Below are 17435 nucleotides of genomic sequence, written 5' to 3'. Positions count from 1 at the left end.
TTTTTCCATCCATTTATATTAGTATGTCAACAAATCATAAACTATGTTATGTCCCAAAGTATTTCTGTCATTCTATATAGCAATGTAATGGAAAATGAGAGATTAGTACATTTCGAACAATCACATAGGAAACTTCGTACATGAAGACTAGAAGTTCCACGCTGACACCTCTACATACTTCTTGCAAGAAGGCGTCTCTGTTGGCATTCAATGTCGTACTAGTTTGAACGAGCTCACAAGAAAGAAAACACTATAATATGGAAGACATGCAACCAGAAACTTCTCTTGAAAGGCGGTGATAGTGGAAAAAAAAAAAAGACAATGAAGAGTAGCATCATACGCAGGCCAGAGCTAGAAATTTTTTATGAGAGGGGTCAAATTAAAAATTTTAAATTTTGAGGCCGAAATATCATTTTTCAAAATTTCTATATAGAAAAAGTGAAATTTTTTAAAATTTACATACAATTTTTTTTTTTAAAAAAAAAATTGAGGTGGGGCTACGGCCCAAGCGGGGCCTACCTTGGCTCCACCCCTGATCATACAATAATTATCTCTCCCTCTCCCCCTTATCAATGACTAAATGTCTGTGGAAGATCTAGGGCTAACGGTGCATGCAGGGAAGAGAAGAAGCATCAACCCAATATGCCAACCCAATATGCCTCCCAAGCACTGATACTTGCTCTCAGCACACTCTCTCACACTGACGTCGTTGAATTTGTAAACCTAGTCTTGACCCTCAGATACCTTCTCCCTCTATCGTGGCAATTATCTTTTCGCAAAAGGAAAACTGGAACGAGATGAAAAGAGTCATGAAATATGATGAAAAATTCACTCTGTTAACCTATGGCGACAGTGGTATAAATCGGTGGCGCTTGTGGCCATGCTCTACGTGCTGGCAGTATCAATTTGTGGAGAGATATCAATGTTCTAGGTAAGTTTTTCTGAATTTTTGCGTACCCAGAACGCCCAATTTTCACCCACGTCCCTATGTCCGCAATTGGGTGAGTAGAGGAACACAAGGTTAGCATGATTTTGCTGAAACATTATTTTATGCTGCGGGTGTGAGGGCCCTGCCAGCCACTTGCGCTGGGAAAATCTCGAGAAACATCGCAACAACCCTTCCATGCAACGTCACACATTTAGGCATGTGAGATTACCCCGACAAAGTCGGGTACAATGCATAGGCCAGCAACCATGATATTCCTTGTAAACAATGAAGGTCAAAAGCAACCTAACCCAACCAGCAAGCTGGTGGTATATATATATATATATATATATATATATATATATATATATATATATATATATATATATATATATATATATATATATATATATATATATATATATATATATATATATATATATATATATATATATTATATATATATATATATATATATATATATATATATATATATATATATATATATATATATATATATATATATATATATTTGTGTAAGGGACAAAAACTAACCTCTTAAATTTGTGCTAAAATTTTTTATAGAGAAAATGTGAACCTCCTAATATGTTTATAAGCACTAATTTAATATAAATCATATTTAATTTCAAGTTATTTTTGTGAAAAAATTGTGATTTTCCTACTAGCTTTATTCTTAAGGTCATATCTATAACGTTAGACAACAAAAAAAAACTTTAATAATTAATTTTAAGGTCTACACAAGTGGTCTGCTATTTACCAGCTTTCCATGATATTTAACTTCAAGTTATTCTTGTGAAGAAATTGTGATTTCGCTACTAGCTTTATTCTTAAGGTCATATCTATAAGGTTAGATCACAAAAAGAAAAACTTTAATAATTAATTTTAAGGTCCATTTTTTTGTTTCTTACACAAGTGGTCTGCTATTTACCAGATTTCCTCTCTCTCTCTCTCTATATATATATATATATGAGAGAGAGAGAGAGAGAGAGAGAATGGTCATTTTTCAATATCTTAATAGAAGCAACGTTTGCCTGACTAGTTGGTGGACTTGGGACCTTTTAATGTTGAAGGAGATCAAAATTATAACAGTTAACACAGCTCTTTTAACATAACTGTGCCTGCGCGATGGTTGCGTTGCTATAGAATGACAAGAAAATAATTACCTTCGTCTTTTCCTTTTTTGGATATAGGAAGAAATGCCACGTTGCGGTACATGAAATCTAATTATAATGACCTTAATGTAGAAATGCGAGAAAACACTCGCAGCCACAGGAGACAAACTTTTACTTGGCATTAATTACTTGGCATTAATTACTGGGATTAATCACAAAAACATAAGCTAATTAACCTTAGCAAGATAAACCATCACTGAACTGAGATTAAGTCACGAAATCATAAAAAAAGGGAAAGTATTAAATTTTTTTTAAAATATTCAAGTTGTCACGAATGTTGAGGGTAATTTTAAACGGCCAGGTTCTTTTAAGGTATAATACAATCAAAATCGTAAATCTCGGGTTTGGAGTTTTCTTTGCATTGGAATCGTTTTCACAAAGACGAGTTTCTTTAGTTTTTTTGCAGCTGACTTATTTTATATATGCATATAACGGGTAAAAAAATAAGTTTTCTAGGACAGTGGTTCAAATTTTGAAAATAAAATTTTTCAATACATATTGAAAATATGACTCTATTGCACATAAAATATCCTTCCCAGTAGCCAATATTCATAGCACATATACAAATGCTATATATACCTCATTCAAACAAGTGAGTTGTTCTTCAATTCACTTTTAGTAAAGAAGAAAGAAAGAAAGAGAGAGAGAGAGGACACGCCTCGGCCCTTACATTCAATGCCATCCGGTGGGTAGTGCCCATATGAATCATGTGCTTGTTAATGCACCACAGACCCGACCAGCTACACTACATGCACATAGAGAGGTTAAATTCTGCTACTTGAGATAACTCCTATAACTCTCTATCGAATATTTCTTCTAGTGTTTAAATGATTGTCAACATAACTCTATCAATCAGGTTTAAGTCATTTGGATATTTCAACTCTCTCAACCAGTCATACTTAAGTCATTGGATAGTTAGAAAAGACGTAGTATTACAAAGCTAGCTCATAGCAAAAAAAAAAAAGAATTCAAGTAATTCGGAACATAACTTTATGAAGCAAATGATTTTCAAGAAAAAAAATAAGGATTGCAGTCTTGTTCAAAGCTTCTAGCGATTAATGGCCGGTTGATATAGTTCACATTATTAAATAGTCGCCGCAATAATTAAAAGATACATCATACTATACCGGTGAATATATTTAGGGTTAAAGGCCTTTGTGGGCCACCACAGTAAATACTCTATACTGGTGACTAATCTCACTGCAATAGGATTCTTTTCAGAAAAATCCCGAACTCGTGGTTGCTTTATTACCTTGTTTTCAATTTATTAACATTGAATGACGACAACAACAACTAAACAAGAGGTACAAAGGCGACTCCTTGAATGCATGAGCCTAATTTAATCCTCTTCGCAGGAGTTCTTACCTAACATCTTTGTCGATTAACCTTGTGCGTCTGTGAAAATTTAACAAGAAGATAAATCGGCTACGAAATCGGGACGTTGTTGGACTATTATAGACGTCAGGGCACACATATACACACATTATATATACATGTAAAAAGTTCACAGTGTTTTGTCGTAAAATATTGGATTTTAGTATTATATTTACATCTAAAAAGTTAAGTACATGTTTTGAAATAAAGTATTGGATTTTAATTATTTTTTCATGAAATAAGTAGTTTATAACCAATTATTATAGTTCCTGAATCTCTCCCTCCCTCCATTATTGTTCTCATACCACACTACTTTGATGATGCCATGTTTCTTTCTCTCTCTCTCACAGGAACCAATATTTAGCAAATCCGGAGTTTTGGAGTTGCGAGAAGCCTTTCTAACTTTTATAAATTTTATTATCTGAAATTGGTAGTTGTCAGATCGGTGAACAGATATCACCTTTCATTGGCATTGGCCATTGGTTCGCTGATAATGGCTTCCATGTTCCAAGCATTCATTTGGACGAAAAGAAAAAGGTGACAAGAGAGTGCCTCTTGAGTTGGCATATGATTGTGCAGTTTAACTTATCGTGGGCGTACGGCAACATGAAGAATATAGTAATTAAAACCTTGCCATTTCCACCATTTTCAATTACGGCCGGTTGATATAGTTCATATTTTTTGGAAGTCAAAATTATGCTGCCAAGTACCCTGGCATATCTACCAAGTGCAACCAATCAAGAGTAGTTTAATCCTGGAACAAGATTGATTGAAATTATATTTTCAAATGTAATTGGGATTAAAAATTGGGTCTTGGTCCCAAAAATTGGGAATTTGATGATTAAAATTATGAATTTTGAATGCTTAGGCCAGTTTTGAAACAGACTTATTTTGAAAGGAGAGGCAAAACACCAATTTTAGGAGTCTCTTTGGGAAAACTTGAAATTTTGGGAAATCGGAGATGAAATCTCCTTTTTTTGGAAATCCTTGTTGCAAACTCCAAATTGATTTGCTTAAATCTTGCAACTAATGTTTTTGTGTGCATGTTGTAGTGACAGAATGTATGTTTGACAAAAGCAAACTATGTGCTTCATTCATACTTCGCTCACCTCTCTGTGCACCATTTACATGGTTTTCATTGATGGGGACATCTAATGAAGGGTTTTAAAATGTTGGACAGCTTCTAGGATCACTCTTGACATTTTGGAACAAGAATGCAGCCTAGCTTACAGTTGTTGAGCTTGGTTTGATTTCAGAAATCAAAGTGAAGTTTTGAAATCTTTGTCCTGAAATGATTTGGAGATTTTTAAGACTCTTGGGATCACCTTTCCTTAACTTGAGGTTTTGAACTTGAAAATCCAGTTGATTGAGTTGATTTGACAAACTTTCATGCGTCTATAAAAAGATTGATTTCAGATTTTACGATGAAATGTGGATGGAATTTTTTATTGAAATCAATTTTATTTTTGAAGATTAACCTCACTTAAAAACCATGTCTTGTGAATTTTAAAGAATTTTGGCACTTACGGTTTGTCTCTAAGTTATTGAAAACTTGATTTAAATACTTTGAACTGATTAACGACGTGATCTTGAAATCTGGATATTTAGATTGATTAACAAATTTTTGTTTATCTAAAATTGATTTCAGTATTTAAGCTGAGATGGATTTTCGATTGAATTTTTTTTAACATTAATTTTGCTTAAAGCCACATTTTGAGGTCTTTTGTACATTGTCGGTTTGCTAACACCTTATCGAGGGCATCGTTATCATATGTCTGAGTTTAACACTCGGGGAGCACGCTCACCTAGAACTGAAGAAGAATTATTCAACCCTAGGCATTCATCACTCCGAAATACAGTAGAAAGAACTTTCGGCATGTTGAAAGGTCGTTTTCCAATATTAAAAATGCAAGTCCCGTATCCATTCCAAAAGCAAGCTCAAATCGTTCTTGCTACATGTGTATTGCACAACTTCATAATTGAACACAATCCAAACGCCGAGCAATTTGATGATGAAGATGCACCTTCAACTGATAACTTTGTCTTAAGCGAACCTGAAATTGCAGGCCAAACACATCAGCGAGGAAGTAACAATGCTATGAGAGCAGCTGTATCATCTCAAATGTTTACTGATTATCAATTGAATAGTAAGTTTGTTTATAAATGTTCACAATTTGTTTTGTTTGATTGTTTGACATTTGTTTTATTTTGAATAGGACAACGAAGATGATGCCTCGCCAAAAGTACTGTGTGGTTTTCGAAGGTCGTGAGCGAGGCATATATGACAGTTGACAGCGGTGCCAACCGTTAGTCTATCGGTACAAGGGTGCCCTCCTCAGATCGTTTGATTCATTGAAAGTAGCTGAGTATCACATGCATGATTATGTCCACAACAAGTATGGTGTGCAAGTATGTAGGCCTCCACTCATTGAAGATGACATCGCAGATGAAGATAGAAGACACGAAGCTTGAAGAACGGAAGTGCAGCTACAAATGTTGGATAACTTCTTTTGCGATTGCATGTTTTCTTTGTTGGATATGTACTCATTAAACTTCTGCTTTTCTGGATAGTAGGGAATATACTTTTTTGTGGAATTGCACTCATTAAACTTATGTGGACATGTACTTTTGTGGGTACACCTTTGTTATTGTTATAAATTTTATTTCGACAACTACATTGCACTGTTGGATGTCATGGTTTTAACAGTGTTTTTTTTTTAAAACATAAATGTGTTGTTGGTACCTTGTGCGTCATGTTGTTTACTGGATGGTAGGGAATAGGTGCTCAACATGTTGTTCTTGTTGTTTTCTGTATAATAGGGAATACACCCTCAACATTCACACAAATTTATCACGTTAAATTCTTCTTATGCATCATACATGATTAAATTTACCACGTTAAATTCTTCATGTGCATCAAACAGGGTTAAATTCACCGCGTTAAATTTCACCAGTCCATCAAACAGGGCCTCAGATTGAAAGAGGGAGAAATTTCATCCTGTAAATTTTTCCAGAAAAATTTACCATGGTAAATTTACTGCGTTAAATTTCACCCGCCCATCAAACGGGCCCTTAGGATCCGTTCCTAAGTGATTTAGTATTTGGCTTGAATATTTCAAATTTGAAAACATGAATTTGGGATCCAAATTTTTAAATTTTGGGAAATCACATTTGAGATGATCTAGTAACCCGACATCTTGGATTGACTTTGATGACCTTGCCCTTTCTTCAAACGGCAAATTGTGGTTTTGAACATATAATTTTAGACTCATTGTTTTGGCAAACTTATTTTGCAAAATTATAATAATTTCTGAAAATTTCAGTAATAATGGGATTTGAAGCAAACTCATTTGGATTATTTTAGTCATGTGGAAGATGAACTAAACCTCTTGTTTGAGCAGATCCATTCTCGGTTGGAGAAGAAGTAGTTGATTGGTAATTTTATCAGGATTGCGGCACCATTGGTTCGTAGTCATCATGCATACATCTGTCACCTCCCTCTCTCACGTGCCGCATCAGCATAAAATTGGAGAGGAAATATCCATACTTACACAAGTGAGCCAATTATTCGCATTTGATTTGGAGATATTATCAGCATAAAATAGGAATGGAAAGATCTATGCTTACACAAATGAGCCAGTCATTCTCATTTGATTTGGGGATATTCTCAGTGTAGCTTCACACAATTTAAGACTTTTCAAAAATCGGGTTTTTAGTCTATAAATGAGCTAGTTTAGAAAACCTCGTTTTTGGTGTTTCTATAAGCTTGTTTTGATTGGACATTTTGCCAAAATCGCCTGCTTGCATGCAAAGACGTTTTTGCACTTGGCAACATGGCTGGACATCATGTCCAGCATTAATAAAATAAATTAAAATCCCAACCCCCACGTCGGCTCCTCCGTTCATCTTATGCAATAATAAAGATTAACAAGAAGACTTACCATGCTTGAACAAAGGGGCTTGAGCAGACCCACCCAGGGAGAGACCCAGCTGAACTAAGATGGAAGGGCTTAATTTAGATGTAGCAGAATAAGTCCAATTTAGGAGCAACATATTTCGAGGGGTGTAGTGTACTGCGTGGCAAGGCGGTCTACTTCCTCTAAAGACTCTGTTTGAATCTTGGAGGGGTCACTGTCACATCTCAGTATGATCTACCTCTAAACCATAAAAGGTCCCCAAACATGCACATGGGGGGCCAGTGGCCTCTCTTAAGGGCGGTGGAATGAACCACCACCCTTAAGAAAAAAAAAAAAAAAAAAAAAAAAAGCCACTTGGGAGCAACAGAGTTACTAGTGTTATAGTTCAAAAAGCACAGTTAGAAGTTGCGGGAGGGAGTAGGAAGGCTGCTGGGCAAAGATCTGCCATTGCAGATCTTGAGAGCAACTGTAAACTGTTGGGGTCAAAGCAACATAGTCACTGTTAGAGTTAGAGCTGAGGAGTAGCAAGGCTGCTGAATTTGAGCTGGCAGGTACCTGCACCTGAATTCAAGGAGAGAGAGGCCATCGTTGTTTGGGGAGGTAGCGAGATGTTGCTTCTTGTGACCAACCGAAAGGCTTTGGTCTAACGAGCAGCTGAGCTACTACAGTTTAGGGCTGGGACAGCACCAGGTTGCAGATCTATGCGGCATAATTTCATTGCCTCAATGATCCAGAATTAGATCCAAGCAGAATACATACTAATCAAATAAATGTACTGCACTAAATAACTGGTTACTAGTTGCAAAATTAACATGTGTTAGTGTAAACATGCTTGCCAGAAAGCCAAATGCCAAGAAACAATTAATTTGAAGAGTACACATTTTTTGCCAACTCAAAAACAAGAGGAGCAACTCTTTGAAGTATGAGATTTGCATGATTTTCCCCTTAATCTGAACTCATGGACGTGATTTTATTGTTGACTTAGTAGAAAAAATGTGCTACATAATTTGCATGCAAAAGTGTACAACTTTGTGCCCAATCAGCGAAATTAGCAAACCATATGACACCAAGAGGTTCGTCATAAAATAGTCAAGTTTTCCTTTTTTTTTTCCAAAAAGATCCACTCAACCCAAAGCATGGTTCACAACAAGTGAGCAATGATAAGAATATTTCTACTTTTGGATTAATTCAAAATATGTGGATATTTGCTTCTTTTCGTAAGAAGGAGACCATAATATAGCGCCTGCCTACGAGCTAATAGTTGCTCTATTTTGTTTATTATGTGTGAACCTAAGGGGGCGGGCACATGGGGAGCTCGAAGGCAGCAAGTTGGCTGCTGTAACAAGAAGGAACTAGGATTCTGCTTTGCTCGAGGCAGATACAGCTAGGGACTGCGGTAGTGGGTGGCAAATTGCTGTATGTTGGGAGTCACCCAGGTCGAGCTAGGCACAATGGCTGTATGTTTGGAAGCGGCTTAGCGGCTGTGGATCAAGAGCAGCACTGCTATGGTAGAAACAGCAGTTGCTATTTTGGTCAACAAACGCTTCCGGTTTTAATCAAGCTATTGACAAGTAATTAGTCATTGAAGCCACGGTTTAATGAACACAGTAGGCTAACATGATCTGGAACCAGGTTAACAGTTTGGCTGCCACTTTGAGGCATGATGACAACATGGCTTCTTATATGTAATTTCATGTGTCATTTTAGTTGTGACAAAAAAAGCTCATGATTATACAAAAAGAAACTTTTATAGGAATAAAAACCAAAACTGCAAAAAGAAGATTTTGAGATTAAAAGTAAAATTTGACAGTTCGTATATGCATATCATTACGACCAATATATCCCTCTAAGCAGTAAAAAAATGTTTTCATCTTTTCGTCTCGCTTATAGTGTTATTTCATTATCTCATAAAATTTTTTGTTATCTCATAAATATTATTTCATACTTATGTTTAGTGTTGTCTTATACATAGGTCAATTATCTCACTATCGCCAAAATATTTTATTATCTCATAAAGATTATCTCGTACTTATGTTTAGCGTTATCTTATGCATCCATCCGTTATCTCATTAATTTATAAAATTTTTGTTATCTCATAAATATAATTTCACACTTATGTTTAACATTATCTCATATATGCGTCTGTCCATTATCTTCTTATCTCATCCGTTATCTCATTAATTTATAAAATTTTTGTTATCTCATAAATATAATTTCACACTTATGTTTAGCATTATCTCATATATGCGTCTGTCCATTATCTTCTTATCTCATAAATATTTTATTATCTCATGAACATTATCTTATACTTCTGTTTAGTGTTAACTCTCATGCATCCCTCTATTATCTCACTATCGCATAATTTTTTTTATTCATAAACATTCTCTCATACTTATGTTTGACATTATCTCATATATTTGTTCGTTCATATCTTATAAATCTTTTGTTATGTTATAAACATGATCTCATAGTTCTTTGTTATTTTATATATATTTGTGATTTTACGCATATGCACATGCAATATTTAGGCTTGAAAGTAAATATACATGTTGTCAGTAGGGTCCACCCTCGACGTATTTTCGTTGCGTATGCAGGGGGTGGCGTACGTAACTCGGTCTCGACGATCACTAGAGGAAATAAGGCTTTATATAAAATAAACAAACAATTCAAGTTGTTGTCAGGGAATTGGTAGTCAAAATGGACATTAGAGCCAAGGAAAATAACGGCAATCTGAGTGGAAAGCGTCTGACCAGGCACTGGTTGGGCGAGTTGAGCTTGTCTGAGCAGTTGAAAGGGACTTGAAGATGCTATCCGAGCCATTGAAGACAAGCTTGGAGTGGAAGACCAAGTTGCTGAAGTTGAGCTTGGAGCTGCTGTCCGAGCTAAATAGGCGGGCTCGAAGCCGCTGTCTAAGCTAAGGTTGGGTGCTGCAGACAAACAAGGAGTTGAAGTCCAAGCTACTGAAGGCGTCTGCTATTCTGGACTAAAGAGAAGCGACTAGAGCTGCTGCTGAATCGGTCGGCTGAAGGAGCTGATTGATAGAGCGACAGCAACTAGAGCGGATTGCAGGAGAGCAGTTGAGGACGTTGATTGAAAAGAACGGCCTAATGCTCTAATCCTTGAGGCGAGTTGAGAGAAATGCTGCTGGTGTTGACGACGCTAGCTGGACATGCAGCAAGAGTGTATCCAAGGAGGTTATGGTAGGAGGTTTGCTGCAAATGTCTAAGGGTTCCATTTCCTCAACCTTGAGCTGAAGCTCAGGAATTATAGGGCTTTAGGGTGACAACATTCATCCACTTCATTGGTATTTGATCCCTTTAGCTTGGAGACTGAGTGGATTTAGTTAAGAGAATTATTCCTCTCAACTAAAAACGTGTGGGTGGAGGCTGCACCCAGCTGAGCTGTGCCTCTCTCCATTGATTTCTCTTCTTTTAAGAGCGCAAATACTAGAAGATGATCTCTAATCTGATCTTGGAAAAGAGATCAAACTTGATAGGTTGATTTACCTTTCAGACTTGACAAATTTTCCAAAAAGATTTAAAGAAGGGCACTTCCCAAATGGCTGCTCCATACTTTTGTATTTGAAAATAGATCAGCCTTAAGTGAGCTGATCTATTTTAAGTTTTTATACCTTTTCAAAATGAAGAAAGGATTTTGAAATGAAAAAAACACACCCATTTGGGCGGCTCTCTGTTTTGGTCTTGAAAGATATCAGTTCTGATTGAGCTGATCTGAACTCTTAAATGTTTTCTGAAAAGAAGAATTGGTGCGTGCCCAAAACGGGTTGGTCTAATTAAATTTTATCTTTTTAAATTTTAATAACTAACATAGTTGGCATTCAATCTCCCAACCAATGGAGGGAGGCCTGCTAGAGGCTATCTCCCCAGTCGGTCTAGAAAGTAGATCAGCATTTATGAAGCTGATTAACTAAGATCTTTCTGAGGATACCTGAGCTGAGAGAGAGAGCACGCCCAAAGGCAGCTCTTTAATTCGTCTCTTCTGCTCTAGTTGAGCTGGCTTTGGCTTAACTTCAAATCTTTTCTTCTCTTTCATTTTCTTGGAAAACCAGCTGACTTAGTCTTGGTTCATGGTTGAGCTCATTCAAGAGCTCTCTTTCTCAAGGAACCATAAAGGAGTGCACGCCCAAGGGGCTGATCTTTAACCAGTTTTTGGAAGAAAACAACTTTTATAATCTATTTTTATGTTTGAGACGTGCCCTTAATCCTCGGAGAACTACATCCTGGAAGTAACTCCCAGAACCTAAAAGGAACAAAATTGTCAAACCTTCAAACTTTTTCGCTCTTGGAAATAGTACTTCTTAGAATATAATGCTAATAGTTAAGATCTTCATGACAAATTATTATGATATTGCCCACCATTTTCGTTTAAAATGAATCTTGTCCTCATTACTCAGGCAACATCTTTTTAAATTACTAAGGAAGGATCATTGGAAGACAAGGATCCATCCAATAAGCCAAAAGGTGTAACGTAAATTGACTCTGAACTCCACTAACTGATCTAGCATCACCGACCTTCTACTAAGCTTGTCATTCCTTATTTCTACAGTTGACAATATCATAGCAACCAAGATGACAGTCAAATGCCGTCTATAGAAATAAGACTCAAGGACGCATAGAAATGGCCAAGTGGCCAGCCTCAAAAGAAATGGTGAACATGTAGCCAGTTTTCCTTATCAATATTCATGCAAAGTAAGAAAAATTCCTGCATGATGCAAAAGAATTATCTCCATTGAAGGAACATAGTGAACTGGCTGATTAGTTCCTTGCTATCATAAATTACAATGAAACATTTTCCTGGATTTTTTACCAATGTCCCTTTAGGCTCCTCACGTGGTAGGACGAGGGAAAAGGAACTCAAGAAACTTGACATTCTTCTCAACCTGTCAACCGACTGGTTATGGTGCACAGTCGATCGGGATGCAAAATCTGGCGACGAAATGAAGAAATGATGGACTGGTTGCGATGATAACGAGAACCGAGAGGGAGATGAAAGGTGCAAGAGGAGGATAGAAGGGGACTGGTTGCGACAATGACGAGGAGCGAGTGGGATAGGAAAGCGGCAAGAGGAGAATGGAAGGAGGCGAGAAGGCTGACCGATGAAGATCGAAGTGTTGGTTTTGAGAAGGTCAAGTTAAACTGTTTAACTTGGGACTTACGAATAAGGCTACAAAGAGGTCCTAGCCACGCGTTCCAAAAACTAGTATTTGGTGTACTGACGCCAAACAGAGGTTTATAGTTCTCTGTGTCTTTATGATATTGATAGCAAGAGATGTTTCAGCTTCTCATCCGTTAGGAAAATTTTTTTAGTGTTTTGTTTTCTTTTTAATAGATCAAACCCTGAGAAATAAATCAGTATCTTTCAAAACAATGTATTCCATCCTATGAGAAAATGCCGCCAATGAAAGGTTATTATCAGCCAGCTCATTCTTTTGAAACCTTTCCAATGATAATTGTTTCTTGTGCTTGAACATGATTTTCCAGTCCAAAAAGTTCAAGAAGAGATGCAAAACCTGCACCTGAAATTATATTATATAATAATCAAAGTCGTCTTGTAGAAGATGCAGAAAGGGGTCAGACACATCACAGATGGCTGCAGGATGCTTTACCCGTTGAGGCTGCAGCTGAAGCATCTGATTCTAAGATACAATCTAGTTTTTCTGGAAAAGGTTCCATTAACAATAAACCTGATGGAGCTGCTGATGGCTTTAAGCATCCATCTGATCCAACTGAAGCACCTCGTTCTTGTCATACTTTCAGGTTCATGTTTATTTGGACTGTAGTCATTATCCTAATATTACCATATTATAAAGTGCTTGTTCATTAGCCGAAAAAAATTAAAGTGGTTCACTATATGTTTGTTTGTGGTCATTTGAAGCTTATGTTGGCTTTTTCGTTTTTGGTTTCACCTTATTGTATTGGCTGACCTATTACCTTGTTATGAATTCTCACATGCTGAATTCTCATTGAGTCATTGAAGGAGGAACGGGGTACTGCTAAATGCTAATGTGTCGTGTGTTCCACGACTACAATATCACGTTCTTCTTGAACACAATATTACATTGATTTGGTAATTACTCCCTGTGGAATGTTTATTTTTTTAATAAAAACTCACACAATGATTACACATTTTTTCACATCTTCATAGAGTTGAAAGCTGAAATGCATGTAGTTGAAGGCATAGATAGCACGGAAATTGATAACAGAGAAAAACATTTTGGGCTTTACTACACTGGAGCTTCTTAAGGTCTGCTGAGATATAAGAGGGAGAACACTGTGGGGGAAACAGATACTTGTGCATAAAACTCACAATCTATGATAAAAACTGCATTTTTTGAAATGAGGATTCAAAATTTGCCACATGGACATGACGCTCAGACCGTCACACCCATACCAATAGAATGTGAGTGCCACTGCAGCTTCTCCATTCCTCTAAGCATGTGTGTAAATTTATCTTAATTTTTTTTTCCTTATTGAGCTGCAACCTTTTTGCATCCTTTTCCAGGCACAGGGAGCTCGTTCTGTTGTTGTTCCATTGGCAGCATACTTTCTGCATTAAGAAGGATTATGAACGAAGTCTTTCTACATAATTTATTATTGAAAGTTACTTTGTTATTGAAAGTTAACTTGTTTGGACTTTGTGATAGTGGTCTCCTTCCATCCTTAGCTGTTGTTAGCGATGTTGCGATTCCAAAGTTTAAAAACTTCACATCCTTTTATTCCTTTTGTGGAATGCTATCTACAAGAGGGATTGACAAGTTCTGTGCACTTTTTACACATGTAGAATGATTGCCTTGCAAGCTTCTGTGATTTCATCTTCTGACCGTGATTATTCCTGTCATAGAGAAGTTATGGTCTGGACTTGAAAATTTTGTTTTGATTGGCTAATTAATGCTAATAGATAGGAAAGTGCTCTCACCAAGTGACTATTTAATTTAAAAATCTCTTTGTCAGCTACACTGATGAGATCTTATAAGCTAGAATGATGCCACTGACAGTCTCTTTCTCTAGGCATGCATGATATAAGTGCAACTTTATATTAAGTTCCCCATGTTGAGTTTTCCATTGCATCCTAAAATCAATATAACTACAAAGTTGTAGGCCATGTGCCTCTATTTGCAACCGAAGAAAAAGATGATTCACTTGCAGCAGAACAAAATCATCTCGTTGAGGCTCCATGGGAATGGCTTTCATTGAGCGGCAAAGCCACACATAAGCACAACACTAATGCAATGGGCAACATGCTGGACAAAAGAACTAAACACTAGAGAATCCTGGTAGAGCACCCTCCACTTTGGATTAGTAAGCCTCTCTTGCTCTATGTCCCTGAACATTGGATTTGGAAGATTATTGAATTTGGAAATAAGTTGGACAGATATTGGAGCAAAGGTGCATTAGGAAGTTGCTGCATGCAACTTCCTTCTTTATTTTCCTTACATAAGCTTTCTTTAGTTTCTAGACATATTTCTTCTTCTTCATCTGTTTCATGTTTAGATCATATTGAAACAAGAATCCATGACAAACCTCAATATATAATTTGCTCCAATAAGGTTTCTACTTTCCAGTCATACAATTATCTTCAAACTTAACTTTTAGCTTGCTCCTTATATTTGGCATTTTTTTTCTACATTTAGCAGTATGGAACTTGTTTTTCATTCTAATGATCTAAATCATTAATGTTATGTAGCTTCTTATTGGTCTTATGCATTTCTTGTCAAATTGACATAACATCAGAATGATCACCTAAGGTACGTAGTGTTAGTTGATGAACAATAGTCTAAAATGTATATATTCTCTTTATGTCTGCAGTGTGAGGATGTTCTTCAAGTGACACTTTGGACAGAAGGTGTGGATTGGGTATATGTTATTTGCAGTCTCACTCTGTTGTGTTGCTTCTTGAATTGGTTTGCCATATTAATATTCCTTAAGTGCCTCTCATGCTTTTATTTATGGAAATTAGCATGTAGAAAAATGCCAACTTTCATTGAAGAAAAGGCACTGCATAGGGGAAATGTGAAAGCTCGAAGGCGTTTTTGTCCTCAACAAGAATCACAAGACTAAGCTGACAAATATTCCACTAATCTATATTTTTGTGTCCCATGAGTACAGAAATAATCAGCCATTACATAAAACTTTGAATCGTGCTAGTTTGTTTTCTGAAGGATACCACTTGTCCCTTGTTTGACTTAATTTATATTGCATATGAAATTTCTAATTAGATACCCGCTAAAATATGAACCAAGTTCAAATAAGAGCAAAACTTTGGCTAGCTTCTTGTTTGCATCCCCGAAATATTTGGTTTTGAAGTGCTCTAGAAAAATGAGGTTTTTATATTGAAATGAGAGAGAAAGGGACTCGCCCGTCGGTAAGAGGATTGACCGTTTCTAGCGCCTTTACAGGGGCTAACCAATCCAAGGCTATGCTTATTCTTGATGCATTTCATTTTGGTTTAGACATCTTTTTCACTCTAAATGTGGTGTTGTGTTTGAGAAAATGTTGAATATTTGATGTTTCAAACTTTTGAAAAAGTTCTTGAAGAATCACTTGAGAGTGTAAAACATTTTGATTTGAGAAATTTGAATTGAGAAATCTTTAAAAATATCATTTGGAAACTTTTGAAGATTACTTTTGAAAGTCATTTTGGTGTTCTCTTAAGACTTTAAGTAGGTTTGAGATTTTGCTCTAATTCGGTTACTACCTACTTAGGGCTCCATCTCATCTTGCTTAAGTTCTTTTAGAGATGTGTTTGTGATCATAAGCGACATTAAGTGAATGTATGAATCCATTGATCCTACATGATTAAAATGAAATCATTCATTCATAGCATGACATTTATCTAACAGCATTCCTACCACCACATACATCTAAGTTTTTTTGTTTTTTATTTATAAGATTGTCATAAATATTGTTGTGAAACGAGAAAAGTTTTTGAAAATGGAATGAGGTTGTAGACCATCAAGTTTGAATCCAATATTAGGTCATTATTTGAGTTTTGGTTTTGATGAAGTCGGCAAATGAAAAGATATTGGGAGAAAATATTTCAACAGAATGGAAAAGAGGAAAGACTTGAATACAAGAGTAATAAGGAAAACGAGAGAAAGAAAGAGATTTTGAAAGAGAGAGGGAGAAGAAGATTTTGGAGTAGAATACATGTATATATATATATATATATATATATATATATTTATATATATATATATACGAGACTTTATAAACAAACATGTCAAATCATAAAAAGAGAAAGACAAAGAGAGATAATCATGTGCACGTATACATATATAACATGTATATATACATATATTTTCATGAGAATTAAAATTAAAAAATGACTTGAAAATATCTGACTTCAATTTTTATGTATGCCAGAGAGGAACTTGGACTCATGCAAGAGCCTAAGCTAAGTCTCCATGGCTGCATTAGAGGGAGTTCTTGCTTTTGAAAATCTTTTGAAAAATATGATTCTAAGTATTTTTTTATGTGAACATGAAAAGCATGATTAGTTTGTTGGTTACAAGAGCATATATTTCTTCCATCGTCGGGTATGAAAAAAATCAAATATATATGAAAGAAAAAGCAATATAAGAGAACATTGATTGGGGTCCCTAATCGGGTGTTTAAGAAAAAAAATAAGCGTAAAAATGACATGAATAATGCATATTAACATGTACAAATTTGTGAAGGGTTTTGCCGGGTTGGACAAGTCCCAACCTCAAAAATCAACACAAGAATGAGAAAATCTCAAACCCCAAACACTCATTCTCGCCGTACATTTGCATATTAATTAAAGAAAATAAATGCATCATATATGAGCATCATCTCAAACATAAATGATGAATAAAACAATATAATGAGCATATTTTTGAGAATAAATGAAGAAATAAAATTTATTTACCTTGTTCAAACTCTTGGTGCACCCAAGATGTAGCTCTCAATTTCGGATAGGAAATCATTTGGGTTTTCTTGCATGGCCATGGGGAGATGGCAAGAGGAAATGAAAATAAAAATGGAA

Source organism: Nymphaea colorata, chromosome 7 (genome assembly GCF_008831285.2).
Source record: "Nymphaea colorata isolate Beijing-Zhang1983 chromosome 7, ASM883128v2, whole genome shotgun sequence".
Taxonomy (NCBI): Eukaryota; Viridiplantae; Streptophyta; class Magnoliopsida; order Nymphaeales; family Nymphaeaceae; genus Nymphaea; species Nymphaea colorata.
Note: the sequence above shows the minus strand (reverse complement) of the source record.